Source organism: Zosterops lateralis (assembly GCF_965231275.1).
Source record: "Zosterops lateralis genome assembly, chromosome: 14".
NCBI lineage: Eukaryota > Metazoa > Chordata > Aves > Passeriformes > Zosteropidae > Zosterops > Zosterops lateralis.
In genome coordinates, this window is record NC_139774.1 from 5752973 (window position 1) to 5771120 (window position 18148).

At 38.1% G+C, this 18148-nt stretch overlaps 1 long non-coding RNA gene across 1 annotated transcript in view; it reads right to left on the reverse strand.

The window, feature by feature from the left end:
• LOC310914930 overlaps positions 1-18148 on the reverse strand; it is a 286047-nt gene that overhangs the window by 167312 nt on the left and 100587 nt on the right. Inside the window, exon 3 of the long non-coding RNA XR_014591130.1 lies at positions 10758-10813. This is a non-coding gene — a long non-coding RNA (uncharacterized lncRNA). The remainder of the gene's footprint in view (positions 1-10757; positions 10814-18148) is intronic.

Here is an 18148-nt window from a genome sequence, read left to right on the forward strand (position 1 = left end):
GAAAGAAATTAACTGTTACAAAAAAAAATTAATGGAAAGCTCCATAGAGTGCAAAGCTTTCCTCAAGCAGAACTTAAATTTCCTTTTTTTTTCCTGTTACATGAATCAGTTCTTCCCTTATGTCTCTGTCCACATTTTCTCACCGAGGACACGATTTTGTAGAAGTTCAGAATAAGTATTTCTGTAATTCTTCCATTCACCATTCCACTGCAGCCATTCAGCAAGAGGCTGTTCACATTGTCACCCTCTGGCAGGGGCTGCCCTGCAGCTGCACTGAGGATGTTGTCACTCCTTCCACCTTCACTCTGCTAACTCACAAGCTCCAGGTGTCATTGGCTCTTTTGTTTGTTTTGGTTTTAGGATGTGACCACAACAAATACATAGAAAACTACATAAACACAGCATATTCAGAAAAAAAAGTTACAATATTCTCTTACAGAAGGCAAGAATTTTATTTTTTTTAAATTTGATTTGAACTACTGTTTGTCTTGGTAAGATGTTTATGAACACCTGCTACAGAGCATTTTCAAAAACCCTTTAACACCAAACAATCCTCTTCTTTCTCTATCTCTGTTTATCGATTTGCCCTACAGCTTGGCACTAAAAAATAGGTACTGATCCTGGATTTTTCACAGTCTCCTTTATTACTTTCTGACTTTCTCATTAATACACAGATAAATTGAGATGAGGAAGTCTTTTGTTGATCTCCCCAGTAAGTTTAGAGGTGCTGTTGGCAGTGCACTGACAGATAGTGCAGGAACTACTGACAAAAGGTGCATTTCTTACAGCATTTCCTTCTCGACGTAGTCAGGACTGACAGTGGAGAGAATTCACTTTGCTTACAAAATTGATTAGTTTGGAAACAATCACTTGTGTAATTAAGATAGGTCAGGCCAAGTTTCTTTATAAATAATTCATCAGGAAGCTACTCTATAAAAACCTAGAGAAATGTCACTCCAGGTGCACTCTATTTCTGTATAAATCAATTAAGGTGCTTTATTTTGACACCCGGTGTCAGTATTTACAAAACTTGGATAGACAAGTCCATCCCTGCAGCATACATTTGCAAATAACTTTACTCATTAATGTTTAATTAAGACAGAGGAAAACTGTCCTTGATATTTTGCTGCAATTAGTGCTCTCTATACCCCACTGACTTTCCATGATGAATTACTTTTCAAATGCAAAGTGAAGTGATTAAATAAAGCTGAAGATTCTCCAGCCACTGCACATTGCCCACCCTACACTTTTAAGTAGATACAAATTGTACTGCTCAGCTGCAGCTGATCGCTGTTTGGTAAAGCAGTTATAAAACACCACACTAACCATCTGAATGGAAAAAATAATATTTTTCACATTCTTTCCAAACCTAAACCATGGTTTCAAAGTCCTGAAAATTTGTTTGATATGGAAAAAATAAATATCTAATTTCAGATTATTAATATCTTAAAGGACTCAGCTATTTAATTTAAATTTTATTTCATTTTATATTTAAATCAATATTCTGTTGCTTTTGTGCAATGGTAAACTCAGAGACAATATTCTTATTTTTCTGGTATAACCACCATTAAAAATGCTTCAGCTGCTTGAAAAACTGCATTTTAGTTCCACTGCACTTTTTGTCATCAGAAATATTTTTCAGACTGAAATAGGGTAAAATGCCAATGAAATGTTTCAGCAATGAGTTGTACAATATTTTGCTCCAGATGCCCTGAAATACAGTCTTTTGAAAAAAAAATCCTTGTCCTGACTGGAGCCCCTGACAAGATATTAAGGTCCTAGGGCAGAAAAAAAAATACGGTGGCTAAAACCTTTTCCTTATGCACAGAACCTTGAACCAACTTCCAAAACATTTCAGTTTTAATAGAAAAAAAAATAAAATCTGTCTTTTTTTTTTTTTTTTTTTTTTTTTTTTTTTTTTTTCCACTGGCTTCTCTTATGACATTTTAACTTTTCCTTTTCCAGACCTAAAGAAAGGTTAGAAATCTGGAGAAAAATCCCCCACAAAACTGGGGGCAGAAGCAGCTGGAGGGAGGGACCTCTGCCCAAGGCCCAAGGCAAGGAGAAGGACAGTGATAAAGGGATACAAGGGATTATTTCAGACACTGGACTTACACTTTGACTGTGCCTTGGGATCAAAGTTCTTTCAGCAGAATGAACACCTAAGCCAAGGTCTTAACTTGGCAGGTTTCCATGAGAGAGGATGGATTGCTCCACATGAGAGGCCCTGATGCCTTCCAAGATGTGTTGGGGATTATTCTTGGTAACCTCATGGGCTAGAGAAGAAAATCCACTATTTGGATTACATTGTGATTTAAATACATATAAACAAACCTCAAATATGGTGCTGATAAAGCTCAACCCTGTCAGCAAGCTGCTTAGTCAAGGCTGTTTTGTCACTTATTTTATGGCCAGACTATATTGGGAATAAGTTATAGAGACAGTGATGATTTCATGTCCTATCAATTTTAAGAAGTGCTATAGAAATCACAGAGGGTAAGGATAGTTCCTCACATGGGCTCATGGGTCACCCTTTGTTTGTTAAGGCTGTGAACCAACCGACCTCTCTGGTCTGTGCCCCAAACAAACCCACTGCACCCAAACCAAAGGCCACCAGGGCCCTCTCTGGGACAGGCTGCCACTGTCATACACAGAGTGACCTGTCTGCATTGTCCCAGGACTGCTGAAATACAAGTTTTGTAATATTTAGGTTGGGAACTATGGATTTAAAGAGAACTGATTTGAAGAGCTGCATAAATTCTTTCCTCTAGGATTTATTTGTGTTGTGAGAGCTTGCCTTGGGCAGGAAGGTCAGAAGCAAGCCTTTGATCTGTTTGGACTATATCTGTATCCTGTCATAGGCTTAATTTGATGTAGGGGCTGTCTCAGGCTTAGGGCCCCTTTACAACGTTGACTTAACAGGAATAAGCCAAATAAATTCCTACACAGCCCCTGTACAGGCAGCCTCCCACATGTGCCTCTTCCAAAAACACATGCAGGCTACATCTGGATGTAGCTGAAGCACTAGAAGGAGGACAGGTCAAACTATTAGGAATTAAAAAAAAAAAATAAATAAATTTAAAATGCTGCAAACAATTGTTGGAGGTAGACTAGAAAACAAATTAACAGGAGAAAGAAATAGAGTTATGAATAGTGATCTTGTCCAGTATTTATAAGGAATAGCTGATCCTATTTTGCAGTTAGGCAGGATGTTTTTCCTCAAACACCGTCCTCAACCAAAAGTGTATCACTAAAAGGAAATCTGACTGAAGGCCTTTACCCTGAAATGAGTGTGCCCTGCATTGCAGAACTAGGGACAGCTCTTACATAATGCACCAAAATATGTGCTTAGACTTTCTTATGTTCTTAAGTAGCTTTTTTTTTTTTTTTTTTTTTTTTTTCTGAGTGCACATTATAGCATAAAGGCATAGCTGGTAGGCAGCACTTATTTTCAGGAGAGAGGGATGTCAGATAAATAAAACCCCTCATGTTTGTCTTTGTTCCCAAAGTAGCAACATGATTTAATACCACAGAGAGTCATAAAGCAGTTTCTTACTCACTGAGAGCTGGAAATTTCAGCCAATGTCACAGGGCTCTCTGTACTGACCTACCCCATACCTCATGAGGAGTATATGACTAAAACCCTCTGCCCATTTCCTTATTTCAGCAGTCCACAGTGCTCAGCACATTTTGGAATGAATCTCTGGAGCAGAGGGATTACAAGAAAACAGTGAAACGTTTATCTTATTTTTTTGTGCAACTGCATTAGAGCAATTCTGAGGTCATTCTGCAGTTACAGTAGAAACATTCCTAAATCTGCCGTGCTCGTGTGAGAGCAGCATAAATACCTGCATGAGCTACCTACAGCATTAAATATGACTTTGCTACTACTCCTGCTCCCAGTGAAAGGGATCCTTTTCTCTCCTGCCCCACTGCGCACCAGCTCAGCAGCCTGACCACCTCTGCTTTTTGGCTGCTTGAACTTCAGGGCCTTTTGCTGACTTCCTCTGTGACCATTTTTAAAAGGAGAAAGCCAGAAACTGCAGGGCAGGACTTTTAAATTCCACATATAAATGAGAAGTATCTGTTCTTGTGTCTACTTCTAGTCTCTGCTAACTATCAATTAAAAGGCTGGTAAATATGATAATGGTAAATTCTGCAGGGGGGGAATTAAAAAATAATAGTTCTGCCATTTTCCAGATATTGAGTCATACAGAAATAACTTCCTGAAAGTGTCATTTCTCTGAAGAAATTAATTCATCCATATAATCTGTTTTAATTTCTCTCCCCCTCACCTGTCTCTTGTTCATCTGTTGTTCTGCCTCTCTTTCCAGAAGAGCAATTCTCATTCTTACTAATTGCTGCTAATGATTCTCACCCCAGGGTACCCCAAAGCACACATATTGTCCTGATGCTCCACATCACCAGTTCTTAAACTCAGCCACTGGATCATTCAGGGGAGAGAGATAAAACCATGTCTGTGCTGACAAGTTCTTGGCTGTAGTTTTAGGCCCAACATAACTTGGAAAAGTTGAAATATAATAAAACCCCAGGGAAGTCTGTGTGTGGGGAAATTTGACAGACCTTTAACTGCAGCAGCCCTTCTGGATGCCACTTATAATAACAACTCAAAGACCTTGAGCTATCAAGCAGGTTTACAGATGGAGAACTCTTATCAAAGTTCCTGCTGTTAGTTCTGACACATTCACCACACATGGCTGCACATGGTTACACTCACATTCACTCAAGTATACAAGACATGTCTATTCCTAAGCCTCTAGGACTTGGCAATAGTAATGTTTTAATTGCAAAGATGCTGCAGAGTGACTAACACCTGATGGTGAAAGTTTTCTCTTTGTAATGGAGCCTTTTCTGTGATCTGAAAAGCGAGCTCAAATTGTAGTATATAGCTAAATCTGTGCCTCCACAACCCTGTACAGGATAAGGGGCTTGGCAGCCTAGAAATGCCTTTCCCCTCTGATGTAGGTCTTTGCACTGCTGGGATTTGTTTCCACCTGTATGTGCAGTGGGGTGGATGCTGAACTCCTAATGAATCACATCACTCAGCCCTTTGGGGGGAGCCTGCCTGGCTCTGAGCAGATGCAACTGCAGCTCTGCTGGCAAACCCAAACTCTGCTTTCTTCAATCCTGTGCTTATTAGCAAATGAGCAGCCATTTCAGTGCTACATCAGCATAAAATCCTGCCATTCTTGCTTGGTAGAATATTTCATTGGATTGAGCAACTGTGAAGGAGAATATCATGTCTGATATTGACATTGACTGAATTGTGCTGTGCACCAAGGGACAGAGGAGACCAGACATGCCATGCAGTCAGTGGGGATCCACTGCTTCAGAGAACAAGTTAGAGCATCCTGAGTCACAGTTCTGCTTTGAACTGCCCATTAGAAAAGCATCTCTCCACTGGCTACATTAATTAATGATTTATGAAAATAACAATTTAAAGAAAAAAAAAGTGATAATATGACATCAGTATTGAGAGTGATTTACAGACTCTCAGAAACACAAGCCTTGAGATCTGTCTGCACAGTTCCTGAGTTCTCTCCCATGTCTCATGGGAAGTCTTTCCCATGAGCAGCAGACACTTACATCACTTGGAAAGAATAGATTTAACTGCAGCAAGGAAAAAAAAGTCAAAACAAAAACACCTGAGAATTCCCCTGATTGCAATCAGGAATTAACATTTTCTGGGGCTTTCTACAAATAGTTCAATACCCAAAGTATTGACTAATATACCATGGATGTCTTTGTAGTTTTGATTAGAAATCCACTCGGGCAAGGATTGCAGGAGTTTTCCACCTCCTTATGTAATAAACCAAACATATTTAGAGTTTCTTTCTGACCTCATGAAACAAAGTTTTTATATAAACTGAGTATCTCCAGCACAAGACAATGAGGACTAAGTTGGGATACTGTGAACCAAGGTCCATGTTCTGTGTTCAGCTCAGGCACTCAGCTCTACACAGGCTCTCCAGCATATTCCAGGTGATTAAGTAAAAACTTCAATAATAACCTGCTGTTTGTAGCCACCTCTTTATAAACACCTTTAGAAAATTATCTTATCTATCAGGAACAGATACTGAATAGTTGTTGTCTGGATAAAGCAAAATTATTTTCACTGGAAAGCAAACCACATTAGAAAATTCAAGGTAATATTGACTCTGAACTTCAGAACATTCTATTTATTTCCTATAAGTAGGCAGAATCTCTCTAACAATTCAAAACAAGTAACTGTACATCCAAGTTTGCATTTTGTTTAAAATCAACTATTGGTCCTTTGAATCATTGAAATCTTTAATTGAATGTACATTTCAAACCATTTACCCTTAAAAGTGCTAAATCACAAAGAATTTATAGAAGCTAACACTGTTGAAGAATACAAATCGAACTATTATGTTCATGAGTCACATTGCCAGCAAACAGCAAACAGCTGTAGAGATAGCAAAACAAAAAATAAATTTGCATTAAGTGACAACACAGTTCAGATTCCCATTGTATGGCTGGTGAACCAAGAAATATCCAAGTGCCCTGCCCAGTTTATCTGCAGCTTTTGCTGGGACTGCACACTGAGTTCATATTTCCTGAGTTCTATATACTTAAATAAAAAACTCCTTATTTTTGAAGCAGCACATCCTGGAAATTTAAGTCTCTCCTCTCCTCTATGTATTTCACTTTTCCTATACCCAAGTTATTTTTAGGAGTTTTTTTCCCCTATTTTTGTTATGATGAGAAGCAACACCTCAGAGAAAGTGAAGTCTATTCAATATGATCCTGATGCCTATGACATTTTTGACAAGTTGATTTTTTTAACATTCTGAATGAAGCACTTGTTTTGGCTGGTATTTATTTTTATGTTTTCTATTAATAGACTATCTTCCATCTCATTTGTCTTTCAAGATTCTGTGTGTTTGTGGCTTTTTCATGTCTCTCATTGTCAGAAATGCTTTGACTGACACACAGCCACTGTCTAAAAAACAACAGAATTCTGTCTCAAGGTGTCATGCTTTCCTTCTTACAGAAAATCCACCCAGGGATGTGATCAGCAGTTCTTATTTATAGGAGAGGTTTTTGGAACTCATTATTAAAAATTGTATGCATATTTTATGGAGATTTTCCTCTTTGTTCCATTTTGTAACTCCAAGCAGAAACAGGCTGAACTGCTCCAGAAATAAAGTGAACATGAAGGAAATCCTTTCAAATCTCTTCAGTACATTCAAATCCATTAGACAGAACAGCTCTCACTTGAAAAAAGAATTTAAAATTAAAAAGAACTACTCAGAGAAATACATTGAAACATTAAGCATCCTGACTTCCCCTTTGCAACTCCTATCAAGCCCACAGTCTACATTTCTCTTCGTATAAGATATATTTTATTATTTATGATGTTACATATCAACTATCTTTTGATTATATTTTCGATCATGAGTATTAGGAAGACTTTCTTCCTGAATGCTGGGAAATTTAAAAAACAACAACAAAAAAACCCCAAGCACAAACATTTTCTTCAGAAAATTCCTGGGTTTTGCACTTGTAAACTGCAATCCTTGAACAAATGGTTTTAGGGCACTGTGATGTAACTGCTGTGTAGTACAGCACTGCCTTCCTTCTGCCTGAGGGTCTCGTGTCATTAGCCTGAGCTCCTCTTTCCCTTTACTAAGAGCAACCACTCAGCTCCTTCCTGCCTTTTTAATTGTGCAGCCTCTTTCTGCAGCTCCCAGGATCTGCTCCAGGCTAATACCCTCAGATAACCACAGCAGCAAAACAGTTCCAATGGGCACCCTTAAAAGTTTTCCTTCACTTCTCAGTAAGTCAGAACCAGCTGCTGGTGCAGCTCATTAAAAGTACAAGGAATATCTCCTCATTATGGCTGCAGCTCATCTAACATCCAATAGGTTGAAGGACACTTTGCAAAAAGTCACACTGGATTTTAATTGAAATAATAAAATTACTCTTGGTAATGGAAACAAACACAGCCTTTGACTTCCCCATTGGAATTGATTCTTAGTCTATCTCTTGAGGAGAAAAATATTTACATAAATATTTGAACACGAAACTGTCAATTCCATATGTCATGTCCATAGTTATTCTTTGAAGGTATTATAACTCTTAAATGGCTTCCTACTGAATCACTGCATGGCTTGCTGCCATTAGTCACTTCAACATCTCAGCACTGCACAGGAGTGAAATAGTGAGTACCTTCTTCCTTTTATACTTCAAGTTGATTTATTGAATCAACAGATATATAATGTTTATTTGACATTGTGAGTAGTCACAATTATCACTGCTCTGCAGTTCAAAATAATTGTCAGCAATGAATAACATCTGAGATCTGTTGCATTCCTGTCCCAAGGGACGGTCAGAGTCATTGTGTCCAGTCACACACATTGTTTAATTTGGTAGCTACTCACTGTTTAAAGCAGATAAAAAAACAGCAAATGTATTTAAGAATGCTGCAGACTCTTTAATTTTGAGACTTTTATTGTGTATTTGCACAGCTACCCTATTGCAATCGTCCTGTCAAGCCCACAAAGGACCTGCAATGCAGAACAGACCTGAATGTCTCAGTTACCTCCATGCTGTGAGTCAAACAGCACACCTCAGCCTGCAAAGCTAATTCCCATCTTACCCATGCATTTCCTGGGACAAGGAACCCTTCTGCACAAAAGAGGCCAGACATACTCTCCTCTTTACAAGTCTAATAATGTTAAAACTGAGAAGCAGAACCTTGATCCTGTATTTTCAGAGGTGGGGTCTAATCCAGTTTTTAGACAGCATTTAAAGAAAACCACCTCCATTGCAGCAGAGAGATCCCTTTTACCCTTCAGGTTCCCCAAACTTCTGAATCAGGTGCTAATCAACTCCATTTCCCAGGAGATCAACAGTTTTGAAGCAGAGAAAACCACCCCTTCAGGCAAGATATTGGTGGATATGGGCTGTTTGTTTGGGTTTTTTATTTTATTCAAAATCATTAGACAGTGGCCACTGTCTTTGAAGAGGGGATGTCTCTCTCATTCCACATTTCCTAGGAGATGTCACAGCTGTGACAAGGAGGAGTTTATAATGCCACAGTTCGGTGCCTTCATAATTTATTCTCTCTGATTTTATGCTCTTTTAGTCTCCTGCTCAACCATCCACTAACAAGCAGTGATATTAGCCAATAAATCAAAGACATCTGCTTGTCACCGCCAGATGCTTGGTCACATTGCAGCCGATTATGAGACATACAAAAGGACAATTTCATGTAGAGAGCTCTGTGGAGGTGTTCCACTGATATTCTGTTTGATAGGAGACCAGCGTGAGGTGAATGTAGTATAACTCAGTAACTTTTATGCCTCCCAGCAATGGAAAAGTAAGCTGAAATAAAACTGGGAAGTAAATTAGGACCTCACCTTTATGACTATCTCATTTATGATCCTGCATCTATTCTTCCAGTATGCTGGCACAAGTTAACATGAAAATAAATGTTTTAATTTGCCCATCTTGCATTGTGCCGGGCACAGAAAAAGCAGCTACTTTAATTTCCACAAAGGGCAGAAGAGGTGTTTAATATCAATTGTTACAAAGCACATCAATTTTTCATGTGGCTGTCTTGCAAAAAAACTAGTCCATTAGTCTTATCAGTCATATGTACAACTAACATGCCCAGTGCAAAGACACTCTGATCTCTCTTTTTCTCTCTAATTTATTATAACAAATGCCATTAATGAGGAGACCCAGGGACTATTCTGCAGAATGGAGAAGGAGAGCAAAACTCTTTTGCAGCAGTGCTGCTCTGGCTTTCTCCTCAAACTTAAACTTTCTACTCCAATAATATACCACAACAGTAACTGACAAAAGACTATGGATTATTTCAATGTACTATAAATAAAATCCATGGGTAAACCAGACAATTTGTCAAGTAAAACATGAGTATTTCTGTATAGGTGGAAAAAGATTTAAAACAAAGCACAAGATTTGCTGATTGCTCTCTGAAAAGGAACCCTTCTCCAAACTCTATGAGGCTGCATGGCTTTAAATTCCTGAGTCACCAACCTGAAAGGAGATTCAGCCAGGTTTTCTACATGTCACCATGTTTCTTTTTAGTAGTTTAATCTTCATAAAATTCAGTCTTCCTAAGTTACCTGTCTTTTCCACAGGCATCTTTGACAAACACAGTGTGACTGTTACCAGGGTGTCCCCATACCAGCTCTTTTTACTCACTCATTCTCATATTTTAAAACATCAGTAGCTTTAAAGAAGGACCCATATGGGCACTGATTGGACAGGCTCAGCTCTACAGTCCTCTCTTGTATGCTGGTTTAATTTCTGCCCCTGCAAATCCCAGATTTGAATGCCTGAGAATTTCTCTTGCTGAACATGGGTTTAGCCTCAGGCCATCCCAGTTGTGAGCAGTGCAGTCACAAGGACAATGACATCTAGGAGAGAACCTGTCCTGTGATGTTAACACAAGCCCAACCAGCAGCTGGCATTCAGTTAATTGGTACATTAACCACTACACCCTTCGGTGACTAGGAAATGTAAGCACACGAAAGAAGTGGTATTAATATATTTTTTTTCAATATTCTAATGAATCATGTTTTAAGCACATCCCCAGCCAAGAAGCATTTCATAGTGAAATGACAGCCTTAGCAGTAGCACACCATGAATCCTCACTATAGCAACACTAGACAAAAAAAAGTCCATTTGATTTCCTGGATGGAAATGATTGGCATGTACCTTTTGTTTTAAGAAGCACTTACCTATATGGCAGTTTTCATCCTATCTCATTGCAGATTTACATGGCAAGCCAAATGATCTGCAGGAAGAGAAGAGCAAAATTATGCACAGGCATAATATCAGGAAGAAAAACCCAATAATGTGCTGTTTTATAAAAAGTAAAGCAGATAATACAGAAAACTGCCAGAGACCACATTGAGATTTGATAAATCATCTGGTGCAGTCCCTAAATGTGAGATCTGAGCTCTACTGCCCAGCTTTAGATGGCTGAAATCTTATAGGACTCAATATTAACAATGAGTCTCAAATCTTATTTTTGCACCTAGATTTTCACAAAGATTTGAGGAATCTTAGGGAAGTAGCCAGGATTCATGCTCTGTGTCCTATTAGAATCATGCTGTATAAAGCACATAAAATAATAACTTTCTATTCAAACTCTGCTACTTTCATTACAGAACATGAGAAGCAGACCTCCCACCAAGCATTCCCCAAATGCAGCCCCCTTGGCACATTCCCTTTGAAAACAGAAAACACTCCTTTCTGCTATTAAATACTAGATTTGCAGTCTCTAGGTTACCCTTGAATTTCCAAATATTTGGAAATATACATGTAGAGATATTTAGATGGAAAGCTGCAGCTCACAGCTGTTTGCTGGTTGGTCCAACATTTGCACTCCTTTCTGAGAACTGTTCTCTGCCCCTACAGCCATCATAGACAAGCACCTCACCTGCACTAAATTCTGTAATTTGAAACATGACCACATCCACCATTCCTTTTCTTGAAAACAGTTGTCAGAGAAATGTCCAGGAAAACATTCAGAGTATTAAGCTCAGCCCATAATATAATGTATGGTTCAAAATAATGAGTTAGTTTTAATGTGATTGATGAGTTTTGATGTTTTAACAGTCACAGAGCAAAAAGCTGTGGATGTAGTGTCTACATTGTAGCGATTAAAGTTGGTGAGATGGAAACAAGTGTTATAGAAAGCAACAATACACAGCACAACTGCAATAAATATTAAATAGATATAAAAAATGGTGGTCTTAAGAATTGAAAGGATTAGACACAGAATGGGCTTAAGTATCTGTCAAGTTGTTTTGAAAAAATGAGAAATTTTATCAAAAGTCTTGTTGCTGAAGTCCATGATGCACACTGCATATTAACCACTGGGGGAATTATGTTCTTATGAACCTTGAACATTTGGGTAAGGTGGGGCTGGATGTCAATTCATCCTTTTACAAACAGTCTCAAGCTGTGGAGTGTGGTTCCCTGCCATGCCCACAAGAAGCCATAACTGTGGCTCTCCTGGATTGAATCCTGCTCCTGGTTTTACTAACAAACAACTCAAGGAAGTGAATTCACTGAGGGAGGCAAATTAGAGATACTCCTGAAAGGTGTGGATTTGTTTATGCCTTTCTCAATTACATGAAGACATTAAACATTGGTTTTCCTGAGGGTTCTCGTCAGAGAATATTTTGTGAAACTCCCCTCACTTTTTCTTGAGTAACCCTTGTCTTCTAAAATATGCTTTTCAGAATTAACAACTGATGTACAAGTTACTGGCATAATGTTTATTAAAACTTGCCTTTGTTCCTCTCAGTATGTCTGATGGCTCTATCAGTAATTTGAGCACAATTTTTCCAAAATAATTATTTTCTACCCATTTGCAGCATATTTTTAAAAGTACTAGTAGCCTCCTTTGAGTAAAGAAACATAAATGATTTTATTTTTATTCTTGTTTGCTGAAATTAAGAGCCTTTTCATAAAGATAAAAGGGCCTTTTGAAAGGTCTAGTTCTCCACATAAAACCTCTAAATATGCTTGCTCATTAGGTACTTGAATAGCTTCCATGAACTCCATGGGACAGCAGATATATTTAAAGTCAATTTTTAAAAATGTATGAGTCATTCAGTGAAAAGGACCAACATCAAATGAGAACTGTGATAAAGGTCTCTTTTTTCCACCATGGTCTGAGATTTCCATTGCTATGTTGGGTTAAAGAAAATTTGGGATTTTTTAATAGGAGCTGAGGTATGCTTCAAAGAATCTGCTTTAGCTTTTACAGCAAATTCTGATGTCATTTGTAAGCAAAGCACTTGGAATTAAATATGATCTATTAAGGTAATAGTAGGATTCGGAGTGGGTTATTTTAATTAGCCCAGATATCCTCAACATTAGTCTTTAAGAAGGCAACCACTTGTGCAGATCTCAATTGATCTGTTTATGTTTGAGTTCAAGCGTTTGCCCAAAGAGTCTGCAGCAGCAGGATCTGCAAAGGCTGAAGAATTAACCTAAAAGAAGACTTTAAAAGAATTAATTCATCATGAACATGTCTTCCTGCTGCAAGGTGGATGACTGCCAATAATTAGAGGCAAAAGATGGCTGTGACTTTAAAACAGAGACCAAATATGGTTATTGTTAAATAAATCAGAGAAGTGAGGTGAGTTAATGGCTTTTTAATGATCCTAATGTTTTCAATTTTAATGAGTCCTTTTACATCAACTTTAATCATTTTATGAGACTGAAAAAATGTCTGCATTAGTCTTGTTTTCTGTGCAGGCCCCCACATGCCATTATGCAGGGGAGACTAACATGAGTCAGCTTTCATAAGAGGAAGCCCAGACAATAACTGCTAACTTTATCTGGGAAAATGATACATTACCTACCAATATAGTTTGTTGTTTTGGTTTCTTTTTTTCAAATCAATTTTACTGCAGTGTAAGAATTCACTGCTGTGTACTCATTACTACTGTGAAATTGAATTAAATCTTTTCAGCATTATGTACTTTTCATGTAAGCTACTTAAGTATCAAAACTGAATATGAGTTGTTGCACATAGAGCAATTTCAAGTCAGACAAGAATCTCTCAGTTTAAACCATCCACAGGAGTTCAGCAGGATCTCTCTCCTCTCTGCAGCCTCAGGAGTTGGCTCAAAGCCTGGATTCCCCTCCAGGGAGGTGCTGCTGTGGCAGGGATGGAGTGCAGCCTCAGAGCTGGGGATGCACAGGGACACAGAGCAGGGAACAGGAGCCAAGCCCAGGCTGTCCAAGCAGTTTATTTACCACACGCTCACCCAGAGGGTTCAGTGGTGGCAGCTGAAGGCACAAGTGTCCTCCCCCTCAGCCACCCCACTTCAGCTGAGCCCATGATCCTCCTGCTCCCCATCCCACAAGGGTGGCTCTCCATGGCTCAGCAGGAGATAATTGCTACAAAATATTTTACAATTCCTAATTATATTAACTTTTCTGTTATTTCCTGTATCTTTTCCCTGAGGCAAAAAAGAAATTTCAAACCCAGAGAAACTTAATTACTGGTCTCCAGTAGAGGAAATTCACAGTAATAGTTGAGTCAAACCAGTAACAAAATAAACTGTTTCCTCCAAGAGTTTTATTCTGAATCTCTCATGCATAGATTCCACACTTGAGGCAAGGCTATGTTTCAGCTGGGGCAACAGCACAACACCAAAATATTATTTGGCTTCCAATTGAAACACTACAGATATAATTGTCCACTATTATTACTAATAGTAGTAGTACTGGTTGATTTGGACCTTCTTCACTAGACATATAATAAAAATCAGACCTAAACCAACTTCAAGTCACAATGGTAAAGAGCAAGGATGGAGTTCGGCAAAAAAAGACCTAAATCACTGTATATTGTGAGGTGTTTCCAGATCTCAGAGTAAAATCATTATAAAGTTACATTGCCTGGAGTATTTTATTTTTATGAGAAACAAAGAGGAGAGAGTGGACACTACAACAGCTGTCCCAACCCTCTGCCTATGGTTACCTGTCAAACAGAGCAGGAAGTGAATTTTTGTAACTCAACAAATTTGAAGATACAAATATTAGGCTCACTGCTTTTCTTTCTGTTGACTTCTGGGTTTGGAGCTTTCAATATTTATGACTTCAAACTTCTCCAGCCATGCTGGCACATATCTCAAGTGTTCCCTTACTCAAGCAAGGAGTTTGGTTACATGACTTCAAGAATTGTGAAGTGCACAATAAGATAATGAATGAGACCTTTTATGGGTTTTGTTATTGTCAGTAGCAACAGTAATCTCAATCACTCAGTGGATGCTCTTTTGTAAAGGAAATACTTGAGAAATTCTTGTCTAATACATTGTCATGGAGTTTCATTCACTATGTATCCTTCTCCTTAAACGTGCACATGATATTTTTAAAAAGCCAGAAAAGAGTTTAAGTTGCTTCTACCTGTTATTACCAAAGCACTGTCAACATCAGTCAAAACGTTAACTAATTAAGAAAATTCTGGACAAATGCCTCGATAAATGAAATTGTGGTGAAGAAACTGGTTCACGTGGAAGGAAGAAGGGTCACTAAACACAGACCTGAGAAACTAATGGAGTCACTGGCAACTCTGCAAGGGAGTTTCTCTAAGGTACTGAAAAGGTTCAGGCTTGTTTTAGCTCTAATTTCCAAATGCATCATCATCTTTCTTAGAAGTTCGTGAAATCTCAAATCAGTTTTTTTTCTCAAAACTGTTTTCTACCAAGACAAATAATGGCAGGCAAAAAGAAAAACCTACAGGTGAGTGGTACTTTGATTTAATGTATAATTGCACAGGTCTGCTATCTCTATGTGCTCAAAGCAGGCATCAGCCGATAAAATGACAGCATCAAATGTAAAGAGTCAGGTAATGATCTCATTGAACTATTGAACCCAATTCAGTCATGTACCCAGACACATTAGCACCTTTCCTACAGTGGTTTCTTCTCTATTTGCATGCCATTACACTGTTTAGTTCCACATTCTGTTTCAACATTTATTACTTTACTTACAAAATTTCTTTAACCCAAACCACTTGGTTAAGTGCCATAAATGGAACTATTTTTCAGACACATACTGCAGGATCTATACCAGAAAAAAAAATACATAATCATGTAATTCCCAGAGATTTAACCCACCAAATTATTTTTGAAAACAGTCTCACTTAGGAGTCCAAAATTTGCATTCTGTGTTTCCTAGCATTGACTTAAAATATGTTGTTCTGCAAGAAATCCTGGCTATAAACTCCTTCAGATGAAGCATTCCTGAAAAGGAATGCCAAATGGATACCAAAACAAATTCCATTTTATTTCATTATTCATTTGTACCCAACACTGACGCAGAAAGCACAGGAGTGAATTAAAGGAGGTGTGCACATGTGTTCAGCAGGATGGAAATGAGCTTGCCATCCCAGATGGGAGGATGTGGGGTTCCTTTGATGCAATCATACAGATGGGCTCTGAATAGCTTTAAGTGTCTAAATATCTGTGAATAAGTAAAAGGAAAGCAGTTAAATGCAAATACAACTGTTGTCACAAGGACACTGAGTGTTCAGCTCTAGTTTCCCACCCCAGGAGAGAACCCAGGCAGTGACAGGTACAGCAGATTTCCCAGTATCCCATTTCAGCACCATGCCATTGAAATACCATTGACCTCATCCCTGCACACAGAAAGATAAAACAAGTCCTTAAAATGATTTTGCTAATGGGCCAGCATCTCAAAATCTGTGAAATACAATCACCTCATCAATCATTCACAGTCATTATTTTTTATATCTTCTATAAAAGGAAATGAAAGAGTAGATTACCAAACTCTCTATCCATCCCTTCCCTGTTCTGCCTAGTGCAGCATTAACAGGCCCTGACAAATGGCACACCAGCAACTCCTGAACCAGTGACACAAGTACAGTGATAAGCCACATAAAATATTCATAACTGGAACTTTAGATGCAGGCAGATGCCCAACAAGAGCATACAAGCTTTGTCAGGAATCACTGAGAGATTGAAAGCATACTTAAAGGATTTATTAAAGCAATCAGAAGCAGCCTCTATTCAGTCACCATGATTGCAAGGAGTTTATGGCCATGTATTTAATCTCCCTGCCCTGTAACAGATAAGTTATGCTTTCTTGTGATTTGTGCACAAAGAGTTTTTTCACTCTTTTCTAGCACTATAGAGATCAGAAGTACCATTTCTGCCTTGCTAAGTGAAGCATTAATAGAAATGCCAGCAGCAAGATGGAACATGTAATAAACATGAAGGTTTAACATTATAAAGATTTATATTATACAGAATATAGTCCTAGATTATGAGATAACATTATTATCTTTTGTTATATGAAAAAATCATTTGAGGACAGGGATTTCTTTTTTCCAGCATTATATTCAGAGACACCAGAGTAAAAAAAAAAAAAAAAAAAAAAAAAAAAAAAAAAAAAAGTGAATGTAGCAATGTTAAACAGTTGTCTTAATAGCAATTAACCAAACAGAACACCAGAAGCTGCTAACACAAATCAGTTCACCTTTTACAGAGAAGGGCATTAAAACCAGGTTTTTTTAGTTCATTAAAAAAAAAAAAAAAAGCTTGTTATTAAGGTCAGCTAGCAGGAAAACTTACTGAAGGACAGAAAAAGCAATTGCTAATTGAAACAAAAGAATAGAAGCAGGCAACTCTGCCAAAACTTGGGTGTATACATATACAGAGAGTTTACACTTCTGTATATAAACCCTTGCATTATCTCTACAAGATAGCTGCTATATCCTTATTTGACAATGGCCATTATGAGCACTGGAGAGCTGAGCTTGTTAACATAACCAAAAAAAAAGGAAGAATACGCTTCTTTTCTCTCATTTTGACTTACTGCCTACAGTTTCTTGTAGTTTGCATTGACCTTTCCTTAAGGAAGCCTCAGAAACATCAGCTGTGCTCTGGAGCCATTCGAAATATTTCACATGCAGAACAGACCTGACAGCCCTTGGCTTCCCTGCTGAGTCTGCAAGAACTATTGAAAAACTCTTTCTTATTTTGGATCATTTTTCTCTTCAACAAAATCAGCGTTCACATAAGCAGCTTTAAAGAGTTTTCTGAGAGAGCACAAAAAAAGCCTTCCTTCATTGCAGAGATGAAACTGCACAGAATGCAGGGTTCGTTACGAGAACTACACTCTTACCATCTTACGTTTCATTTTTTCTTAATCTGGCAGAGGCTCTGTTTCCCATTTTCAGTGGGTATCATCAACAAAAACTTCCTTCTTTTTTATTTAGAAATGTGCACACGACTCTGGCACACTTAACATAAAAGAAGGGTCCTCCTCAACCATGGAAGGACTCTTCAGTAGATACTCAAAAATGCTGATGTTTTTATCTACCATTTTTGCCCAGAACAATGGCACAAAAAAATAAATTTAAATGCTTAGACATAGTCTGGGGACTTTTCTTCACCTCACACTCTTCATCCCAATTTAATTTTAATCTAATCAGATCACATGTGTTGTCCATGGTTAATTTAACATTTGTCTTCCACTCTTTGCTACATCTTTGTTATAACTCAAAGGAAGAAAGGTCTGGTGGCCTGATCCAAGGAAGGTGTCACACACTCACTGAATTGGGCACTCATCCAAAATCTCT